The sequence below is a fragment of the Pelmatolapia mariae genome, linkage group LG3_W (genome assembly GCF_036321145.2).
Source record: "Pelmatolapia mariae isolate MD_Pm_ZW linkage group LG3_W, Pm_UMD_F_2, whole genome shotgun sequence".
NCBI classification, from domain to species: Eukaryota; Metazoa; Chordata; class Actinopteri; order Cichliformes; family Cichlidae; genus Pelmatolapia; species Pelmatolapia mariae.
Window position 1 is genome coordinate 75,323,322 of NC_086229.1, and position 20,148 is coordinate 75,343,469.

The following is a 20,148-nucleotide window of genomic DNA, read 5'->3' on the forward strand; positions in this document are numbered from 1 at the left end:
TTCAGACAGTGAATGGACTGATTCTTATATAATACTTTGCTACTCTCGTAGATTACTCAAAGTGCTCTATACAACATGCCACACTTTCTCTAAACTGAGTGCTTCCCAACTTCATTCATACACATTCACACTCTTGACATACAGACTGGTAGAGCCAGGGACCAAGCCACTAACCTTCCGATCAGTAGGTGCCCTGCTCTACCGCCTGAGCTACAGCCACCCAGTGGAAAACATGAGTAAATCCTCACTAGGTTTTGGATAAAGTGTACACTCATAAACCTGTCAAACCTGCATTTGAAATGATGGCTACCATAGCAGTATAGTAATGCAACATGGCATTTGGGTCTCCTAACTAAAATAGGAAAATAGGAACATAAATAGTGCTATAATTGCCTAGCCCACATCTGGTTGACATACCACTTACCATACCAGCAGTCAGCCAGCAGTGCGGGCCAGACCTGTCTGTTATGTGCGAAGGAGTTAAAAAAAACCCGACAGTGCCGAGCAGCAGCACGAGGTTTAACTAAGGTACAGGCAAGAGAAATTTCCAACATCACAGGACTATGGTCAGAAAAAAGCATCACAAATCTCAACGTTAAACAGAAAAAACATGAGATAGAAAAGATCAAGTGTGTCCACGTTCATGTGTGGGACTGGTCACACATTGCACCAGATTAAAAGAATCAATATGGTTTAAAAAGCCCTTTGCCATGGTCATATCAGGACAACACAATGAATATTAAAATCCCCAACAATAAGAACACAATCATATTTTGACATGTATTCTGCCAAGAAGTCAGCGAAGTTATTCACAAAGTCGTTATTGTATTTTGGAGGCCAATAAACCACCTCACGCAACACTGTGTGAGAGCAGCCCAGCTCAGAGATCAGTCTGTAGTGTCCTCTTTCTGCTTACAGTATCCTGTACATTGGACAAAACAAACAGCAGACAAAATCTTTAATAAATGGTTGGATCAAATAAACTTGGACAGATCCCATACATGATTACTAGGGGTGCAACAGTACTCGTATCGATATTGAACCGTTTGATACAGTGCTTTCGGTTCGGTACGCATATGTATCGAACAATACAACATTTTTTATTTATTTTATCAACTTTTCTTCTGGCGATGCTGTCTGTGTTGAGAGCTCAGTGGATCTGCGTTCGACTACTCTGCCTAGGCTGCATGGTCGAGTGCAGATACACTGAGCGCAGCACAAGCTAGCAAGACAGAAGCTAAGCTCGTTGCAACATGGCAACTGCCTCAAAATTGAACCTCCCCCACCCTCATTCAGATCTGGCGTTTGGAACTATCTTGGTTTTCATGTGAAGCATGACCCTGATGGTAAGCGCGTCATGGACAAAAGTAAAACAGTATGTCGGATGTGCCACGCAATGCTCAATTGGTGGGAACTAGTGCGTTAGCGCAGTTAGCTTGTTAACGTGTTGACGCCATCCATCCCCACGCACGGGGCGATCCGTGGTAACTCGTTAACGGAGATTTTGGCGTTAATGTCATTTTAACGAGATTAACGCTGACAGCACTAGTGGGAACACAACGAATATGACTGCACATTTACGCCGACATCATCCTAGTGCAAAGACAAGTGGAAGCAGACAAAAACAACAAGCACGCATGCTACAAACGTTACCCAAGTCATTTAGACAGCCGTTAGCACATGATTCTCCTTATAGGGACCTGAAATGTTTAATATGCTGCTGAGAATATAGCCCAGAAGAAGCATATAGTATAGCTTTTATTTTGGAAAGAGCCAATAAACTCTCTTTTCCAAAGATGAGTGATTTGTCAATCAGATAGATTTATTTTTTAGTATTATTATTTTGTTGTTTCAGCAACATTAAATTTAAAAACTGTACTTTTGAGTTCAAATATATATTTGTAATTTTAATAAATGACAAATTAAAAAAGCATGAAAATTTTTTTGTATGGAAAAAATATCGAACCATGACACCAAAGTATTGAACCCAACCGAACCGTGAATTTTGTGTATCGTTGCACCCCTAATGATTACCTCAATACCTTTCGATAAATGACATGATTTAACATCTGTGGAACAGGATGCCTTGAAAAATCTTATACAAGAAAAGCACATTGTCATAAAAGAGGGAGATAAGCATGGTCAAAGGGGTTATATTTCCCACTCTCAGGAAAAATATCTGTCTGCTCCAGTTTCTCCTCTCCAGAAACTTGGTCTGTTGCATTTAAAATCCCTATAGGATGACCTATTGTTACTGACTGTGACTCTGAATCACAGTGGAATACAGCATATATAGAATCTTTTCTAAATGCCAGTTATGTGAAAGATACATATGACTTTATTGCCAACTGAAAGATGTGAATGATCCATGTGATGCTTAATCAAATCTGAACTTTAAAGGCCCTGATAATCAAATTTTATTCAACTATGTACTAAGGTTTATTTTAAGGATACAGACAGACACATACTGTTAAATAAAAATAGTTATCATTCTAGACATGTTTTCAGGGGCATTATTAAATCTCAGTTGATTCGAGTCCATCTTATCTGTACCTTTAAGGAGCATGTGGAAGAAGCTACTTCAGTGTTGTTTAAGACTTTAAGACCTTAAGGTTACTCAGGCCACTTCTTACCACAGATTAAAAGTGAAGTGAAAACACTCTTTAATAAGGATGAGCCATCAATTAGGAGGAATATCCATCCATCCATTTTCTTCCGCTTGTCCGGGGTCGTGGGAGCAGCACCCCAAGCAGAGAAGCCCAGACCTCCCTCTCCCCAGCCACCTCCTCCCGCTTTTTTTTTTTTTTTAAACCTGTCCCGTTTGGCTCTTTTGCCATCAGAATTATTGTCTAAAGGTGAAGAAAGATGCCCAACGGATTTACTTTACCAAATGGACCATCCCAGCCTTGCAGTAATGGTCTATTTGATTCACCTTTTATTGTTTATTTTATTTTCACTTGCTGAATACGGGACAGACTTGACTGGGGGAAAGAAAGGGGAGAAAGAAAGAGGGAAAGAAAAACAACTGAGAAGAGGGACGGGGAAAAAGGGCAAAAAACAAAAACCAACAGAATAAGTAGACAAAAAATACATATATCGATCACCTGGATCACCTGTTGAGAAAGAAAAAAGAAAACAAGCAGAAGAGAGCAATATAATAAACAACATCACAATGATATATGGGAATATAACAGTAAATACTAAATATTAAACATTATTGTGCAGCACGTAAGATTGACAGCGCACAGTGTGCTTTGAGGTAGGAGCCAAAAAGGGTGTAGTTTGTGTGTGTGATCACCCGTGTGTACACCTGTGAGCATGAACGCGCTTGTTTTTAAAAGGTTCCTTCATGTAATGATCTGCTAGAGGGTGTGGGGGGCCACTGCCCCGTCCTCCAGGGCATGAAGCAGGTATGGAGGAGATCAAAACTCCAGACATCCAGAGGCCCCCAGAACACAAGAGACCAAGGAAGACCAACAGAGGGGCAGCCGCGCCACTATCCCAGAAAGAGCTGAGGAGAGTCCCAGATGAGGGGTCACTCAGCAGCCGCGGAGTAGAAGCCAGGGGGGGTTGCAGTGACATGCCCGTGAGCTCCGCCGGCAGTCAGCTGTGCCTGAGTGGCCTCTGCCCCAGGCCGAGAGGCCGAGGGCACCCCATCCCCGAAGTGGCCTGAGCGAGCCCCAGGCTCCAGGCCCCGATAAGCAGCCACCGAGGAGTGAGCCAGTGTGTACCTGGACGCCCATCCCCGGACACAAAGAACCACCAACGCACCGATGTCTGAGGGTGTCCGCCACCGGCAGGGGAAGTGGTGGGGGGAGATAGGCCTCCATACCTTGGAGGGCCTGAGATGTCCCCAGAGAGGTGGCGTCTGATACCCAACCTGACATATAGACACAGACATACAGGCACACACAGATACAAACATCCATTCCCACCCTCATGCTTTCATAAGCAGTTACTCCACACTCAACCAACGTGGAGACAGACATAAAGAGACACTATACACACAATCACACTCCCCAAGCGTACTCTAAGAACCGGGTCTAGGTACCCTTGCCCCTGGAGGGGGAAACTGCACCCAGACCCAGGTGGTGTTACCCTTTTCCCTGCGGTGGGGAGAAGCAGACCGCCCCGACTCCGCAACAGCAGGGAGGCCCCACATTCCAGACCCCAGTCGGACGGCCAACTCCTCCTCCTAGCCCCCCCTGCTCCAGCAGGCCGCAGAGACCAGGGGTGTGAGAAGACTCCAAACCTCCCTCCACCCGCTCATGTGTAGTGTTGATGTATGTGTGTTCTAAGGTGCATTTAAAACCCAGGAGGGCATGGAGCTACCTGCCAGAGCAGCAGGTAAGCGCATAGCCCCTCCTGCTAGCCCTCAATGTCTACGTGTATTTAAAATTGAGAGGTGGGCAACGACGCCAGGGGTGAGGTGTACACCCTGATGGTAATTTGGAGTCCGTGTTGCGTGCCCACCCCCAAGATCCTATATGTATGTGTAATGAGAGTGTGAGTAATGTGAATGTCTAAGTTGTGAGATAAAATTGAGGCAGAGGCAGCCAGAAGGGGACAGAGGGGGGGGATGCCTCCCCTGCACCCTGGTGACACACCCTTACCCCAAGGCCCTGCATGTGTGGGTGATTGTGGTGGAGCGGGAAGAGGCAGGCAGCTGGAGATGGGGAGGGAAGGAAGGGAGGGGCAAGTGACCCCTCCCTGGGGCCAGCTCCCCCGCTGACCCCAGTAGGCACCCCCATACTCTGCAACCCGCCAGGGAAAGGGGGCCCAGGCCCATCCGGACCGGGGCCCAGTGCAGCAGCAGTGCCGCCCGGCCCCACAGAGCCCGGGACAGCCCACCCGACCCCACCACAGAGAAAACTGCACCCACCCCATCATCCACTCATCTTCCAGACTACACAAGACAATAGACGCCCAGACTGAGATCTTCCTCCACCTCTCCTGTATCTCCCCCACCTGCAGAGAGAGTTCCTGAAGAGAGGAAAGCTCCTGCAAGATGTGACAACCTCCCCCACCAGTTGAAGAGCCCCCCAGGTGGCTCGATGCACTGGCGGCACCCTGCGCCAGGGCCAGGCCCCCATACACCCACCCGCCCACAACCCCGACAACACACCAACCAGGACCCAAGCCCCCGAGGCCCGGCCAGGGCCCCAGCCCAGAGACGGAGCGCCCCCAGAACCTCACGCCCGTCCCGGACCCACCTAGGGGCAGCCAGGCTACCAGATCGGTAACCCACGTCCGTCAGCACAGACCCTCCCCTAGCCCCGCTGCACGCAGCCACGAGGAAACCGTCACCTAAGAGCCAACAGAGCCCTTAATTGGCCATGACCGCTACCCCGGGTTGAGCCCCCCAAGGAAGATGCTCCTGGGGAACCCCCTGACGCCCTAAGCCTGTCCCTACCCCCACACCAATCACAACAGTGAAGGTGGGACCAAACTATGACCCCCCACCCCCACTAGGTGATGGAGCTGATCAAAGGAGCCCAGAGCAATTGATCTGATGTGGTGGCAGAGGCTGTATCAAGACTAATGTAATCTAATAGATAATTTCTATATTGGTTAGAATTAAGATTATTTTTATTTTTCCAGTTCATGAGGACTGTTTTCTTTGCTATGCATAGAGCAGTGAAAACCATATGGGCTATATTCTTTTCTGAAGTGACATTATCTAAGCTGCCCAACAAACACACTAAAGGGGAAGTTGGAATGTTACATTTCAGACACTTTGATAAGTCTTCACATATCTCGCGCCAAAACTTCTGAACTGGTGGACAGAACCAAAGAGCGTGGATATAATTGTCCGGTGAATTGGTTTGGCAGTGTGAGCAGTGTTTGGTAGACGTAAAGCCCATCTTGAACATCCGATGACCTGTATAGTGCACTCTATGTAGTATTTTGTATTGAATTAATTGAAGACTGGGATTTCTAATTAGGTGAAAGGTTTTTAAGCAAATCTGAGACCAGAAGTTTTGGTCTAAGTTAACTGATAAATCCGCTTCCCATTTTGCAATAGGAAGTGATATTGATTCATCTGTTTTAGAAAGCATTCTGTATATTTTGGATAGTAATTTGGGGGTTTTAAGAGTAAGAAATTGAACCACACTTGGTGGTGTTTGTAGTTCAACTTGACCCGGTTTAAATTTCTTTTTTACTATGGATTTAATTTGTTGATATTCTAAAAATCTTTTCTTGTTGATCCCATATTGTGTAACTAGTCTGTCAAATGAAATAAATTCTGTTCCTTCTAGTATATGTTCTAAATATTTGAGTCCTTTACCACTCCAATCTGAAAAGTTTATCATATTATTGTTTTGTAATATGTCAGGGTTGTTCCAGATAGGTGTACGTTTGCATGGGATTAATGAAGACTCTGTCAACTTCAGAAACTCCCACCATGCTGTCAGAGAGGAGCTAATGTTGACGCTTTTGAAGCATTCATGTCGTTGAATGTTTGAGCTGATAAATGGTAGATCTGAAATCTCTAGATTATTGCAAAGTGCTTGTTCTACATCTAGCCAAGGTTCATCTAAGAGGGTATGTTTTAGCCATCCTGAGATAAACTGAAGCCTGTTGGCTAAGAAGTAGTGCTGAAAGTTAGGTAGTTCTAATCCTCCTTTATCCTTGGTCTTTTGTAGTGTTTTTAAGCTTATACGTGGGGGCTTATTTTTCCAAAGGAATTTGGACATATATGAATCCAGAGATCTGAACCAATCTTGTGGCGGTTTGGTTTGGATCATTGAGAATAAATAATTTATTTTTGGTAAGACCATATTTTTATAGCGGCAACCCTTCCCATGAGTGATATGGGTAGACATTTCCACCTAGTCAGATCACCTTCTACTTTCTTTAAAAGTGGGATATGGTTTAATTTAGTTAGATCTGCAAGCTTGGGAGAAACATTAATACCTAAATATTTTATATTTCCCGATTGCAGTGGAGTAGAAGAGGAATTATGGAAGGAGCAATTAATCGGAAGGACTGTAGATTTTGACCAGTTAATTGAGTAATCTGATATTCTTGCAAAAGAGTTTATCAATTCAATCACCCCAGAGATATTGGTTTGTGAATTTTGAAGAAAGAGTAACACATCATCCGCATAAAGGCTGATTTTATGTTCCACGTTCTTGCATTTTATGCTCTTAATTACTGAATTCTGTCTAATTGCTGCTTCTAGTGGTTCAATAAAAATTGCAAACAGTGAAGGGGAGAGAGGGGATCCCTGCCTGGTGCCCCTCAGGAGCCAGAAGCTGGAGGATGTCTGGTCATTTGTTCTGACACAAGCTGTTGGGGAATTATATAATATTTTTAACCAGTTGATGAAAGAAGATCCAAAACCAAATTTGTGTAAAGTTGCAAATAGAAATTTCCAGTTAACTCTGTCAAATGCTTTTTCTGCATCTAAAGAAAATATTGTAGTTTCAAGGTTTTTACTGTATGAGTAGTCTATCAAATTAAGTAATCTACGTGTATTTGTTGATGAGTGCCTACCTTTTATGAAACCAGTTTGGTCAGGATGAATTAAGAGGGGGGTTATTTTCTCTAATCTCTTTGAGAGAGCTTTGCAGATTATTTTAAGGTCTACATTTATAAGGGATATTGGACGATAGCTTGAGGGATATACAGGGTTTTTGCCTGGTTTTAGCAGGAGATTAATGTTTGCAGAATTCATATTTGATGGAAGTCTGCCATTTTCTTTGATTTCCAACAACGTTCTGTAAAAAACTGGTGCTAGAATCGTCCAGAATTCTTTGTAGAATTCTGCAGGAAAGCCGTCTGGACCTGGAGCCTTATTATTGGGCATACTTATCAGGGCTTCCTGGAGTTCACCTGGTGTCAGTGGCAAATCCAGTGCCATTGCTTGAGAGTCTAATAATTTTGGGAGAGTTATGTTGTCTAAAAACTGATCAAGTTCCTTTTTAGATGGGTTTATTTGTGGTGAATACAACGTTTTATAGAAATCCCTGAAAATGTTGTTTATTTGTTTCGGGTCATATACTGTGTTCCCAGATGAATCTTGAACAGCACATATAGTTGTTTTTTCTTTATTTATTTTTAGCTGGTTTGCTAGAAATTGACCGGATTTATTACTATGTTCATAATTTTGTAAGCGTAGTCTTTGTACTAAGAATTTTTTTTTTTTTTTTATCAATTATCTCATTTAATTCTAGTTTTGTTTTGCGTGTTTTGTTCAATGTTTCCTGATCTTGATGGGACGCGTAGGCTTCTTCTAGTGATTTGATGGTTATTTCTTATTCCTGAATTTTTTTGTTTTCTTTTTTCTTTTTATGTGATGAGAAAGAAATTATTTTACCTCTCATCACAGCTTTCCCTGCTTCCCATAGAACAGAAGCTGATGTTCCGGGAGTGTCATTAAAGTCTAAATATGAAGTCCACTCTTTTTTAAAATTTTTAATAAAGTCTTCATCTTTAAGCAGTGATGTATTAAATCTCCAGTTTTTACTTGGCGTAGTATTATTCTTGTGCATTAGTGCTAAAGATACAGGAGCATGATCGCTGACAGCTATAGGGTGAATCTCAGTGTCTGAAATATCACTCAGCAGTGAGCTGCTGACCAAAAAATAATCCAGACGAGAGTAGGAATGATGGACATGTGATGGACATCCCTTTACTGGTGGGGTGAAGGGAGCGCCATGCATCGCAAAGACCAAAGTCGCTCATATACTGTTTGATTATATTTATGGACTGCCAATTACGCTGAGTTCCTGCTGTACTGAGCCTATCCATTTCTTCATTTAGTCCAAGGTTGAGGTCGCCTCCAAGAACAAGTGTGCCATCTAAGTGTTCAGAGAGTGCACTGAAAAAACCGTGAAAGAATGAGGGATCATCAACATTTGGACCATATACACTTACAATACATAGCTTTTTATCAAGTATAGATAGTTTGATGATTAAGAATCTACCCTCTGGATCTATAACTGTATCGAGTACTGTGAAATTAATATTTTTATGTATTAAAATTGCTACTCCCCTTTGTCTAGAATTATAACAAGCTGAGAACACATTAGGAAACTCAGGTGTTTTAAGTTCATTCGAACCTCTAAGAGGTCTGTGGGTCTCTTGTAAAAGGACAACATCTGCCTGTAGTTTTTTAAGTTGGTTAAATATTTTTAACCTCTTTTCTCTGGAGCCAGCTCCATTTACATTCCATGTAACGAATCTTAGTGCACCCATAGATGTCTGTGTATAACTAGGGGTGTACGCTGTGTGTGTTGCTTAGACAGGTGGAGAGAATACATCACTTGTTCGTAAATAAAGAGAGGGAGAGAGAGAAAAAATGTGGCGAGATGCTCCCTGAGTCTGACTATGTGTGTGCATATTTACTAATATAAGTACGCTTGGCTTAAGTGTGTGTATCCTATACGACTGTGTGCGCTGTCTGACTGATGTAAATGTGCTGCCGTTGAGCGCATGACTGTGCGTGATTGTGCTGTGCGTATGTGTCGAAATAAAGGATGTTGTTTGTGGATGAGTCTGGAAGCAGGTGATCGAAGCAGTGAAAGAAAGAGAAAAGAAAGAAAGCTTATCCAGGGGAACACCAAGGCGTTCCCAGGTCAGCCGAGAGATATAATCTCTCCAGCGTGTCCTGGGTCTGCCCCGGGGCCTCCTCCCGGAAAACCTCGCCCAGGAGATCCCCCAAACCACCTCAACTGGCTCCTTTCGATGTGGAGGAGCAGCGGCTCGACTCTGAGCCCCTCCCGAATGGCCAAACTTGTCACCCTATCTCTAAGGGAGAGGCCAGCCACCCTTCGGAGGATGCCCATTTCAACCACTTGTATTCGCGATCTCGTTCTTTCGGTCACTACCCACAGCTCGTGACCATAGGTGAGGGCAGGGGCGTAGATCGACTGGTAAATTAAGAGCTTCGCTTTTAGACTCAGCTCTCTCTTCACCACAACAGACCGGTACAGCGTCCACATCACTGCAGCCGCTGCACCGATCTGTCTGTCGATCTCCCGCTCCCTTCTCCCATCACTCGTGAAGAAAACCCCGAGATACTTGAACTCCTCCACTTGGGGCAGGGTCTTGTCCCTCACCCGGAGTGGGCACTCCACCCTTATCCTGCTGAGGACCATGGCCTCAGATTTGGAGGTGCTGATTCTCATTCCCACTGCTTTACACTCGGCTGCCAACCATTCCAAGGCGTGCTGGAGGCCATCATCTGATGAAGCCAACAGGACTACATCATCTGCAAAAAGCAGAGATGAGATCCTGAGACCACCGAAGTGAAGGCCTTCCGCCACTTGGCTACGCCTAGAAATTCTGTCCATAAAAATTATGAACAAAATCGGTGACAAAGGGCAGCCCTGGCGGAGCCCGTCACCCACTAGGAACAAGTCCGACCACTATGCGGACCAAGCTCTTGCAACTTGTATAAGGACTGAATGGCCCGTAGCAATGGGCCAGTCACCCCATACTCCCGGACCCCCCGAGGGACACGGTCGAATGCCTTCTCCAAGTCCACAAAACACATGTAGACAGGTTGAGAAACTCCCATGCGCCCTCGAGTCTTTGAGAGGATAAAGAGCTGGTCCAGTGTTCCACGACCAGGACGAAAACCGCATTGTTCCTCCTGTATCCGAGGTTTGACTAATGGACGGACTCTCCTCTCCTCTCCAGCGCCCTGGCATAGACTTTCCCAGGGAGTTGGAACACACAATCCGGTCCCCTTTCTTAAAGATGGGGACCACCACCCTAATCTGCCAGTCCAGGGGTACTGCCCCTGATCTCCACGCAACATTGCAGAGACGTGTCAACCAAGACAGCGTGACAACATCCAGAGCCTTTCAGGAACTCGGGGCCGACCTCGTCCACCCCAGGCGCTCTGCCACCAAGGAGTTATTTAACTGCCTCAGTGACCTCGCCCCCAGAGATTGACGGGTCATCCCCTTTGTCCCCAGACTCTACTTCCTCCAAGGAAGACGTGCCAGTGGGATTATGGAGATCCTCAAAGTATTCCTTCCACTGCCTGACAATTTTCTCAGTTGAAGTCAGCAGCACTCCACCCGCACAATACACACTGCAGGTAGAACACTGCTTTCCCCTCCTGAGTTGCCTGACAGTTTGCCAGAATCTCTTCGAGGCAGTCTGAAAGTCTTTTTCCATGGCTTCTTCGAACTCCTCCCACACCCGACTCTTTGCTTTTGCCACCGCCTGCGCCGCGTTCCACTTGGCCTTTCGGTACCTATCAGCTGCCTCCGGAGTCCCACAGGCAAAGCAAGCCCGGTAGGACTCCTTGCTTGGTGGCTCCCCTCACCCCTGGTGTCCAGCATTTGGTTCGGGGATTACCACCACAACAGGCACCAACTACCTTCCGTCCATAGCTCAGTGCAGCGGCTTCGGAAATGGAGGTGCTAAAAATGGTCCATTCGGATTCAATGTCCCCAGTCTCCCTCAGAATGCTGTTGAAGCTCTGCCGGAGGTGTGAGTTGAAGATCTCGTGGACCGGGGCCTCTTCTAGACGTTCCCAACACACCCTCACTGTACGTTTGGGCGCGCCAGGTCTTTCCAGTGTCCTCCCTCGCCACCTGATCCAACTCACCACCAGTTGGGGATCAGTTGACAGCTCAGCCCCTCTCTTTACCCGAGTGTCCAAAACATATGGCCTAATGTCTGGTGATTCAATTACAAAATCGATCATCGACCTGTGGCCTAGAGTGTCCTGGTGCCAAGTGCACTTATGGACACTCTTATGTTCGAACATGGTGTTCGTTTTGGCCAAACTGTGGTTTGCACAGAAGTCCAACAACAAAATACTGCTCGGGTTCAGATCAGGGAGGTCGTTCCTCCCAATCACGCCCTTCCAGGTCAAACTGTTGTTGCCCACATGAGCATTGAAGTCTCCCAGTAGGACAACAGAGTCCCCAGGGGGAGCACCCTCGAGTGCCCCACCGAGGGACTCCAAGAAGGCTGGGTACTCTGAACTGCCACTCCGCGCATAAGCACAGATGACAGTCAGGACCTGTTCCCTGACCCAAAGGCAAAGGGAACAAAGCCTCTTGTGAGAAACCCCAACATACCAGCAGCAAGCCGAGGGGATACCAAGATACCCACCCCAGCCCGACGCCTCTCACCAGGGGCAACTCCACACTGAGACAGAGTCCAGCCCCTCTCCAGCAGGCTGGTTCCAGAACCCAGGCCATGTGTTTAGGTGAGCCCGACTATATCTAGCCGGTACCTCTCAACCTCACGCACTACCTCAGGCTCCTTCCCCACCAGAGAGGTGACATTCCATGTCCCATTTGCCAGTCTTGGTAACCAGGAATCGGTCCGCCAGGCCTCCGCTCCTGGCCGCCGCCTAACTCGCAAATTAGGAGGAATAATCAGAGTCATTTGATTCTGTTTGAAGTCACCTTTTTTAGACACATCAGAGTCTTGAATCGAGCTCTTAATACTTCTTTTTGATGACCCAACAAGCCCTTCCTCCTTTATGGCAATTTAAAAAGTTTACAGGTTATAAAAGAAATGAAAATCTACCGGATATGGTGGTACGCAGTAAATTGAATCCTGTGACTTTAAGTAATTTAGATGACAGATTTAGACAAGTACGATATATAAAAATTATAATTAGTAAGAGAGGGCTTCCTATTTGGCAATCTCTTTCTCAATATTCTACTAATGTAATATATGCTATCTAGTGTACTCATTGTAAAATGCTGTATATCGGAGAAACTGGGAACTCTATTAAAACCTGAATGTATCAGTATGATTATCATGTTCGACATAAGAATAAAAACTCATTATTATTAACACATCTGTTAGCACACAGCCCATCATGCCTGAGACAAAATAACAATTGGTTGCGTACATTAAGACAAAAATCGTAACAAGCATGGATATCGAAATTAAACACTTTGGCCACTTTTAGACTCAATGAAAGGTAATATAAGGAATTAAAATCTCCTTTTATCTTTTTTTATTTGCAATTACTGTGGATTTATATTTAATCTTTTTCCTTTTAATCCTTCCCCTTTCTTATTCTCTAAACTCAACCATTTCCCTTACTTAGCTCTCCACCTTTTTGTATTTATCTTATCTTTTCTTATTTCCTTCCAACATTAATGTCACGGTTCGGCATGGCAGACCGTGGGGATGTGGGGAAGGAAGGACCCAGTCGCGGTGCTCTATGTACAAGCAGTGCGTTTATTTACAGAGTGTGGTACCAAACAACAATAAATCCCCGTGTTTCCCAAGTCTCCCGTGTCGTGTCCTCCTTGTGCTCTCTGCTCCCGTGTCTGCACTCCCGGTGCTCACTGCTCTTCAGGCCTCCCACGCTCCTTCTGCGGGAAACAATAGCAGCAGCTGTCAGGACACTAAACAATAGCAGGCATGCACTAAACGACTAGACCTAGACTGGGTGACTAACGTGGAGTCTCACGCAATGATCCCGCGTCGGTGGGAGCACCAAGACTCTCTTAAGTAGCTCCCCCGACGAGGCCTGATCAGCAGCAGGTGTGTGGCTTTGGGTGTGGCCAGTCCGCCAGCAGGGCCACACCCACCAGGCCTGAAGGCGCCCACAGAGACACATACACACACACACAGACACATATGCACAAGCATAGAGAAAGGGGAGCAACACCAAAAATACATAACAATATAACAGGTCCATGACTGCCCAGGGGTCCTGGGTCACCCAGTCCCAGGACCCTGACAATTAACCCCTTTCCCTGTTTCTTTCTTAAACCTTTTTCCCCTTCCCTCATATTTTAGAGCTAAATTTATTCCCCTATCCTTTATCCTGTGTTTGAACTTTTCTTTACTTTTCTTTCCCCCTTATAATTTTTTACTCTGTCTTTCCTGTGAAATTTTATGACAAATTCAGGGTGTGGCGGTCAGGAGGAAAATAAATCAAACTTAAATTTTTCGCTTTCATCTTTTTTTCTTAAAGAATAATTTCTTCTCTTTTGGTGTGTTTTTTTTCTGGGATTTAAAATTTAATAATAAATTTAATTTTGGATTGGATGTAAAAATACATTTTTGTTTATTCGTCACTTTGTTTCTCCATTTTTCATCACTATGATATATTTTCTTTGCTTTAACCTTTATTAATGAATAGCCCTAAGATTAGTTTGGATCATTTTTATGGATCAAATTTATGGATTTTAGTTTCTGACCCTCCTCCAATTTTTACTTCCTGTATTTCTACAGGTGATGGCAGCAAATATCCACAAATAAATAAGATGGATGATGATGTAGTGCCCGAGCTCTGAGTTTTCACTCTTTTAATTATCTAATCTAACACTGAGCCTAAACATAACCATAACCTAACTGTAATCCTGAAAGTAAAACCACATTTTGAGTCTCAAAAATAACTTCAAACTCATGAGGATGGCACTTTGTCCTGATAAGTGACTGTTGGTCCCCACAAGTATAGCAGCATGCCAATTTTCTGTACTCACGAAGATGTCTAAACAGGTACACACACACACACACACACACACACACACACACACAAATTGATTTACAAAGAGATGATATTCCTTTGGTATAACTGAGTTGCTACTGAAGTCAATAATAATGATACTCTTCACACATAATATATCAAATCCAATGAGCTATAGGTAGGGATGGGTACCGGTATCCGGTGCCATTATGGCACCGGTTCTGACATAAACGGTAGTAACCAGACTGAAAAGCAGCGCACATTTCGGTGCTTTGTTTCGGTGCTTTTTTTTTCCTGAGATGTTATACACTTTGGATTCTAGCCAATCATTTTACCTTTGCAAGCGTAGTAGGCGGGCCCTGGTACGTACGTTCTTTTAGAGCAGAGCTACAGATTAAAAATGCCCAAGGCGAAGCGGTCAAAGTCTGGCTGTACTTCATAGCAAAAGATGCAAACTCAGCAGCCTGCAGCAAGTGCTTTAAGGTGATACTGTGCAAAGGAGGTAACACCTCGAACCTAATGAAACACCTAGCGACGTATAGCATTTTGTTAAAAGCCGAGAAATGCACCGTATTTGATAGCTTGCTGCGAGACCTCACACCGTGCACATCTACTGCGGGTGTGGTGCCTCGGACCCGGAGTTAGCAACATCCCCCAAGAACCCGAAGAGGAGAGTCCTGGCCCCTAGCCCTGCCAGTGTAGCAGAAATGATGATGGATGATGATGGCAGCAGCAGGCGTTCTTCTCTGGGCGAGTAGCTTAATGTTGTTCGTGTGTAATTTACGTTTAGTAGGCTAACCACGTTATTAAATTAATGCTGTCTTCTTGTTTGATGGCAGATACTCCCTTCACCCTGGCCAAAAAGGCTAAAATGACCAAAAACATGAGAGGTTTTTAGACAAAATTGGTGTTTTTTCCATTGATTAAGCACTGCTTCCAGCCAAGAGTGATACCATATATGCCCTATAGCTGCAGAAAAGGCTAACATTGTTATCTTTTTACAAAAAAAAACAGCTAAACATAAGAGGTTTTTGGACAAAGTTTGTGTTCTCCATTCTTTAAGCACCGGTTCCAGCACCGTTTAAGCACCGGCACCGTTTCAAAAGTACCGGTTTGGTACTGGTATCGGATAAAACCTAAACGATACCCATCCCTAGTTATAGGTCAAAATAATAATGTGAGATGATATGTTCCACACAAACAGACTGAAGTAGGTCAAAGGTCAAAGTCAATGTAGTCATAATACAGTGAGCAGTGTGTTAGATATCAGTGTAGGACTTTACCCTGAAAAATGCAGAGTGTAATGTAAAGTTTGATGGCTTTCCCAGAAAAGGAGGAAGAAGAGATGGCTGAGATTCTGTGACTAGGATTTCATTGTGGATCGGAGTTTCTGTCAAATCACTTTGAGCGTCTGTGTGGCGATAACGTGTTCACAGCTGAAAATGACACAGTGGGGTCTAAATCTTCTGACAGTGTTTGGACAGAATGAAGGAAAATGGTGGAGCAAATTTATTTGTAAAGACTTGCTTTGTTGGTGCTGTGAACAGCCACTTTATTTCCTGTATGAACTGTTTGTTTTAATGACACTTTGGGCCACTTTTTGGCAGTTCATCTTGTAATCGGAAGGTTGCCAGTTCAAGCCCCGGCTAGGACAGTCTCGGTCGTTGTGTCCTTGGGCAAGACACTTCACCTACCTCCTACTGGTGATGGCCAGAGGGGCAGATGGCGCGATATGGCAGCCTTGCTTCTGTCAGTCTGCCCCAGGGCAGCTGTGGCTACAACTGTAGCTTGCCTACACCAGTGCGTAATTATCAGAGTGAATGAATAGTGGAATTGTAAAGCGCTTTGGGTGCCTAGAAAAGTGCTATAGAAATGCAATCCATTATCATTATTAAATACTTTGATTTCTTCTTCATTCAATTATTTGGAAGGAATATTTGGAAGTGGCAGAATCTTTTTTTTCACAAATATTTATGTCCTCGTTAAGAAATGAAATAAAATAAAGAAGTCAATCTTTTTGTGTGTTTGTCTAATTGTTGAGAATGAGACTGTCAGCATGGAAATGTGATTTCTCTTTAAGGCTCTAAAAACAACGCTTTGCTCCTTTAAATCCCTTCCCCTCCTTTATTTGTCCTGACAGCGAGCGCTTTGAATCCACACACACACTTTCAGCTCTTCTTCTGCTGTAAAAGAAGGAGCAACAAGCTGATTAAACGAGCTCCATCAAACTTCCTGCTGATGTTTCCATGTGAAGCAGTCGGAGACGTTCCTCCGGCAAAATAATACAAAATAAAGCTCAGATGATTTTCTCTACATTAGTTTATCTCCTGTAGGGAGACTGCCATGTCGCTTCTGTTGCTCGGGTATAAAACTGTACAACCTGATCCAGTGTCATCCTTCGTGTGAATATGGTTGTGTTCACTAGTTTATCTCATGACTTTGAATCCCCCTGAATATACTGACAGTAAAGCACGTACATAATACTCCAGCCTTTCAACTCTGATCTTATTTAGTTCTGTTAATACACTGAAATCTCATTTGTGTCATGAAGAAAGTCTTTAATCAAACAGAATTCAAATATCAGAAACATTTCATATATGGAGTTAAACATGAATCATTGTTTCAACAATATATTTATTGTTGTCATAAACAGACAAGAAGACAACAACAAACTGCTCCTCCCATTCAACACATGTCAGTCCATATCCCAGCAAACTAAATCATCTCCATTTACACACATCAAATAGAAACATGAATCACTTGTAATGATTAGAAACTTGATAGAATTTCAAATCTAGTTTGGGGAGTCATTCAGTGAGAAACAGTGAAATGATTTTCCATGTGAAAAGGTGGACAGCAGAAACAGAAAGAAACAGTGAGAACTAAAAGAGAAACAAAGAGCTTTGGAACAACGAGGCAGCAGGAGGACAGCTGCAGTTTAACAGCTTCAATTCACTGACAGGAAACAACATTAGAAACATCATCATCCTCAACTCATCTGCTCCACTGACACTGACACCTTCAATGGCAACACCTTCACTTTACCAACAGTTTCAATAAATGGAAACATCCTGTGAGTGAAAGTGTGTGTGAAGGTGTGTATGTGTGTGTTAGTATCAGGATCAGAGAACGACAGCTTTCCTCTGTTCCAGTCCAGATTCACTCTGATCATCTCAGGCTTTTTCTTTAATGAGAGAGCAGTATAAGCGGATGGTAACCATGCTGAATATCTGCCTTCATCAAACCCTATTGTCCATAACCCTGACTGTTTGACTCCCTTCCTCTGCACAGACTCTGCTAACACACCCAGTTCCCACTATGTACTGTCTCCAACTTTGATATCCCAGCTGTGATTCCCTGAGTTAAAGCCCTCAGAGCCCAGGACAGAACAGGAATAATCAAACCTCTCTGGATTATCAGGAAGCTGCTGCCTCTCTCCTGCTCCTCTCACACTGGTCAGATCTTCAGACAGGATGAGGTTTGGATAAGCTGTGTTTGGGTCCAGAATGAGAGGAGTGTAGGAGACCATGTCCTTCATGTTGTTCCAGATGTTGAAGGTCAGGTTGCCCAGGTGTTTGGCCTGGTCTATCAGGGCTCCTGAGGGCAGCTGTGGATCATCCAGCAGGGGGCAGCGCTGGACTCTTTCCACTGCAGCCTTGTAGTTGTGCAGGAATGAGACGTCTTCAGCTCTCAGCTCCTCCTTTGTGGCTCTGACTGTGTCTGAAAGAGCTGCTATCTCTCTGCTCAGAGCCTCCATCTTCTCCTTCATCATCCCACTCTTCTGCTCCTCTTCCTCCCTCAGTGCAGCCAGCCTGGCCTCCTCTTCCTCTGCTAGAAACTGGTGAAGCTTCTTAAACTGCTCCTTAATCTGCCTCTCTGTGTGTCGGGCCTGGACCTTAATGTGTTCTGCTGTTTGATCAAACTTTTCTTGAACTTCTTCACAAACCTTTAACTTCTTCTTCAAGGGCTTCAGAGTTTGATGAAGTTCTTTCCTGTGTTGTTGTGCAGCCTCATCGATGGGTCTGAATCTGTGCTTGGTGTGATTTTGTGAGTCTCTGCAGACGAGACACACTGGCTGCTGATGGTCCAGACAGAAGAGTTTGAGTTTCTCAGAGTGCAGACTGCAGAGAGCCTCTGAAGCTCTCTGATCTCTCTCCTGTAAGAACGACTCACACAGGTTCTTTAAAGCTCGGTTTAAAGGTGGTTCTTCCTTTGAAGATCTTCTCTTACAAACTGGACACTCGTGTGTTGTTCTCTCTCTCCACCATCTCTTCAGACAGTCGTTACAGAAGCTGTGGCTACATGACAGAATAACAGGATCTGTGATGCAAATATGTAAAAATTGTGCTTCTGTTCTGTGTCCTGTTCTGTTTGTATATGTGTGTTTTTGCTGCTGATACAACCAAATTTCCGCTTGTGGGACAATAAAAGGATTATTCTATTCTATTCTATTCTATTCTATTCTATTCTATTCTATTCTAACAGGATCTCTGAAGACCTCCTGACAGACCGGACAGCAGAGATCCTCCTCTGATCTGGAAGCCATTGAGTCTGTGAGTGAAGCTGAAAACAGCAGACAGGAAGTACAGTCAGTCCTGGCTCCCCTCCCTCCTCTACTACCTTCACTGAAATTTCCTTTGAGTCGTGTTTGTGCTCAAACTCACATTCAGTGTGTGGAGCGTCAGCAGCTTGAAGCAGCAGTGTTGGAGTTTTCCACTTTTCTCTCCTGTAGCTGGACTTACTCAGAGGAAGCTGCTAGTTTGGTCTGAACTCAGTCTGATCATCTGTGCATCTCTCTTTACTGACGGAAGAGGAACAACCTGTTTCCTCGTTTCTCTCAGGTGAGTGATTTAAGGGGAGGAGAAAAATGTTGCTTTACCTGTAACATAGTTTAGTTTCATTCCAGAGTTAAACTGTCATCCTGCCTCTTGCTCACAAGTTATAAAACAGACTTTTCATGTCCACAGATCACAGCATGAAGCTCAGAACATAAAGTGTGACTCAGTGGTGCAGGTTTTTGGCAGCTTTTATTTCAGACTTTGTTCTGGTTATTTGTCAGATTCCACAGCAGTGGGGGTGTAATGCAGTTACACAAACACAGGTGGTGTTAAGGTGGATTCACTTTGTTACAGACCTGTAAAAGTAAAATGGATTGCATGGGTGGGCAACTCCAGGTCTCAAGGGCTGCTGTCCTGCAGGTTTTAGATCTCACCCTGGGTCAACACACAAATCAAATGATTAGTTCATTACCAGGCCTCTGGAGAACTATAAGACATCTTGAGGAGGTAATTTAGCCATTTAAATCAACTGTGTTGAATCAAGGACACGTCTAAAACCTTCAGGACATCAGCCCTTGTGGCCTGGAGTTGCCCACCCCTGAGTTACTGTAACTGCAGCTACTTTTCCATCAGGCCAACACCAACATCAAAGTCTGTCTGACACAAACAACAGCTCTAGATGGAATTTACCCTTTGTCCTCCTTTTTTCTTTCTGAAGCACAGTTTAATCAATTTGAGTTTTTAACTAATGTTGTTTAACACTCTCTGCTGGAATTCTTTCAGGAAGATACCTACATAGCAAAATTGGTATGGCCCCGATCTGGTCCACACAATGTGCTTACACATGGCCCACATACCGCAAAGAATGATGGCCCTCCGGTGGCCCAGATATGGTTTGCCAGAGGTGGCCCACACATGGGCCAGCACAGGACCAGTTGCAGACACACTGCTGGTCCT

The 20,148-nt window shown here is 44.4% G+C and overlaps 1 pseudogene; it reads right to left on the reverse strand.

Moving 5' to 3' along the window:
- Positions 1–16,977: 16,977 nt before the first annotated feature.
- On the reverse strand, positions 16,978–18,662 carry LOC134623973 (nuclear factor 7, ovary-like; annotated as a pseudogene).
- Positions 18,663–20,148: the final 1,486 nt, after the last annotated feature.